Here is a 4,100-nt window from a genome sequence, read left to right as displayed (position 1 = left end):
GCTCTGCTGAGCATTTTTAGACGGCGCAAAGCAAACTGCTGGTTTTGCGAGATTTGGCCCATCGGGCTACGGTTTCTGCAAGACTTTTTAATCCAGTTGATGTCCTTTAAGCCAATGGTTCAGCTAACCTTTGGAAGAGGGGTGAGGGTGTTACCCTCCTCTTTAAAAGACCAATTTGTTGGGTAAATAAGACCATAATATCGTACCTTAAAAAATAAAATGAATCATGTCGACAATTTCCCAAAACATGGTTGGGGGATTGCGGATAGTAATTAATTCTACAATTTGTAAGTAAATTTTGTTGACGTGTTTAACGGTGTTCTTACAAACATGTTGATGAAGAGGAGTTTTTCAATTCAATTCAATTCAAATAATTTAATTATTCTTTATTGGATCCCCAAAAAGGGTAATTCAAATGTTCGCATACAGTTAAAAACATTGACATTTTGAGAAGGATTTCTGTCAGCCTGGGAAAAAAATCAATCCTCGGTGTAAACTGACAAATGATTCAGTGGCTCACCATTTCTCTTGACGTGGGAAAATTCTTCCGTCTCTCAGAGAGTGTGCAATATTAATCATTATAGAAGTTGTCAACACAGTTGTAATAGTATAGCTGACGAATCGTTTATAGGTAGAGACTATTGGACTCTGACCCTTAAATCTCAGAGGTGCAACCATAGTCGGAATACTCGAGAGACTCTAATGAATATCTTTTGGGCTAAACTCCGACCTACGTAGAGTTTAATCATTTTCAGGAAACCAAGAAACATTTTTCAGAGACAGTGAGATAAATCACAAATAATAGAAAAGTAATTTTTTTCTAGTACTGTTTGTGTTTTTGAATGCCTGTGTGGCAAGAGATTCTGTCCCCCGGAGAAGTTATTATGGGGATTTTGATGGTATTTACACACAATAATAAGAAAAACTAAACCATCTTCTTTAATGCCTCAGGTGTTTTCCGCAAAACACATCATTAAGTGCCTCATTATCCCGATATCCCGTCTGTTGCCAAACCGATCACATCATAACAAAGTCATCGTTAATCACCTCGTGCCTGTTCCTAAGTTTTTTGTTTTTTGTTTTTTTTTACGTTAAATGCGACCTTACATCAATTAGTGTACGATGCCATATCAACCCATCTATGATGACAACAACCACCGATCCACATTTTTTAGGGGTCCTTCGATTGTGCACGCAATGGTGACGTACTGGGCTCGATCTAAACCCTGGGAAAGAGTCAGAAAATTAATACCCATGCTGTTTATAAACATATTATAATTATTGTGGTAGTTTCGGAGACGCTTGGTGGCAGCAGACTTCAAAAGACTTGTAATATAAGGTGAACCACATCATATAGGCCTACTCCCGAGCAACCAATGCTAAATGCTAAATATTCAAAAATACTATAAAAAAAAGTAAAGTACTTTTCAAAATCATCAAAAATGATATTTGCAGACAACTAAAACTTCAGATTTCTTTTTAATTTTTGTGGGCAGGCCAGCCGTTTGGAATATCATTTGCAAATTACCTCAGAAAACAGGTTTTTTTTCTTCATAGGGCTAGATATAGGGAATACAGGACACTTAAGCTATTTGAGCTGAATAGGAAAAAAAAATAAGTTTCAAGAAATACGATTTCTTTGGATGTTGTATTTTTATGCTTTTTTGTTTTAATCAACACTTAACTCATACAACTAACTCAACAGCCACATTAAACAAAACAACATTATACGAAACAAAACAATTACATAAAAAACTACAACAAATTTCTAGAAAAATATGTTAAGTTATACCCTTCAAGATAAACGTACACATAACAAATTCCTTAGTTTAATTAGTACACCTTTTACGTAATTGTTCAAACACTTGCATAGATAAAATTAATCGACAAAATTTACTGAGTAAATATACAAAAAGTAAAGGTCTTACTGCGGCCGCACGGTAGAACTCGGTCCTTAATATAGCCCCAAAGGGGAAAAGGCGCTGGACACCTTTGTTAAAGGCACGGACACTATTGGTATTCACTCGAAATAAATATTAGCACAAAACCTTACTTGGTAATGAGTAATGGAGAGCTGTTGATAGTATAACACATTTATGCGAAACAGCTCCCTCTGAAGTAACGTAGTTTTTGAGAAAGAAGTAATTTCTCATTAAAATATTTGAATTTGATTTCGAGACCTCAGAATGTGATTTCGAGGTCTCAAAATCAAGCATCTGAAAGCACACAACTTGTGCAACAAGGGCGTTTTCCCCCCATTATTCTCTCGCAACTTCGACGACCAATTGGGCTCAAATTTTCACAGGTTTGTTATTTTATGCATATGTTGAGATACACCAACTGTGAAGACTGGTCTTTGACAATTACCAATAGTGTCCATTGTCTTCAGTTGTAAAGCGTATGGTTATTGTGAAATGCGCTATATAAGAAGGTGTTATTATTGTTGTCAAAGACCATGCACACTGTTTCCCAACAGTATGCATAAAATAACAAATCTGTAAACATTTGGACACAAATGGTCATCGAAGTTGCAAGAGAATAATAAAAGAAAACACACCCTTGTTGTACAAGTTGTGTGATTACAGATGCTTGAATTCGATACCTCAGCCTCAGCTAAGGTCTCAAATTCAATTCAAAAAATTATTTTAGTGAGAGTTACTTCTTTCTCAAAAACTACGTTACTTTAGAGGGGGCCGTTTCTCAAAGAATTTTATACTATCAACAGCTCTTCAATTGCTCGTTACCAAGTAAGTTTGTATGCTAATAGTTATTTTGAGTAATTACTGTACAACTACTATTACAATATTGTCCACTGCCTTTAAAGCCAATGGACCCTTTCGGTAAACAGTGTTGTCCAAGGCCCACACTTCGTGTACCACAACTTCTATATCAAATAACAAACCTGTGAAAATTTAGGCTCAATCGGTCATCGGAGTCGGAAGAAAACAACGGAAAAACCCACCCTTGTTTCCGCGCGGTTCGCCGTGTCATGACACGTGTTTAAAATAAATCCGTAATTCTCGTTAACGAGAATTCATATTGTTTTGCTGTTTTCTCAAAAAGTACAGCATTTCATGGAATAATATTTCAAGAGAAGTCTTTCACCATTGCCTTCTGTAAACCCTGTAAGTTATTTGTAAATCTGTGAACTTTTTTTTTTCTGAACCGAAAGGGATTAATGGCTTTAAAGCAAAACAAACTTTTCTATTGTAGCGCCACAACACTGTCTTTTTAATAATAATAATAATTTATTCATTTATATTGCGCCCATTCCATAAAATATCTTGCACTTAGTCTTCAAACAAGTCACCATTCACCTTCAATTTAGTTTAAACGTCTAATAAATTTAAAACCTTTACATCGACATAAAAAGACGAGCATATTTACAAAAACATTACATAAATTGTCACACAGACTGGCATTCAGAGTTAGTCGTTCAAGGTTGCAAAATTCCTTTCGAAATCCCTTAAAGTATACCAGTCTAGCCAAGTCGACCAACTGAATCTATGTCCTAAGAATATAAATTTCGCCAGGTCGACCTATTATACATCTTAGATGTTTACTTGTAAAAATAAATCGTGCCGGTTGTCTTACACTTCGGGAGTACAAGTTGACCTATACTGAATCTTAGATGTCGACTTGTCGTGACAATACATCTCGCCAAGTAGACCCATTGAATCTGAGATGTCGACTTGTCCCGACAGTCAATTCTGCCAGTTGACTTACTGAAACTTATAGATGTCGACTTGTACAGCGTGTACAAATTCGTCCTACTGAATCATAAGATGACGACTTGTCCTTATGTAAGTCAAGTCGATCTACTGAATATGTTGACTTGACCTGGTGTGAGCAGAGCACTTATATTTTTGTGGTATGGCAATTCCGGAGCTCCGTATGTTGGATTGAATAAAAACACACCCTGTGTCCTTCCTCCAAACCAAATTGTCTGTCAGAGCTGGTTTACATCTCCCGTTTCTTATTTGTTTGCTTACTTGTTTGCCTACTTGTCATGCAAAATATGTAATCGGTGTTTCACTATTTTCTCGTGACCCAGATGGCCGATCAATCTCAAACTTCAATAGGTTTGTCAGTTTATGTAT

Source organism: Asterias rubens, chromosome 15 (genome assembly GCF_902459465.1).
Source record: "Asterias rubens chromosome 15, eAstRub1.3, whole genome shotgun sequence".
NCBI classification, from domain to species: domain Eukaryota; kingdom Metazoa; phylum Echinodermata; class Asteroidea; order Forcipulatida; family Asteriidae; genus Asterias; species Asterias rubens.
This window is presented reverse-complemented; position numbering follows the sequence as displayed.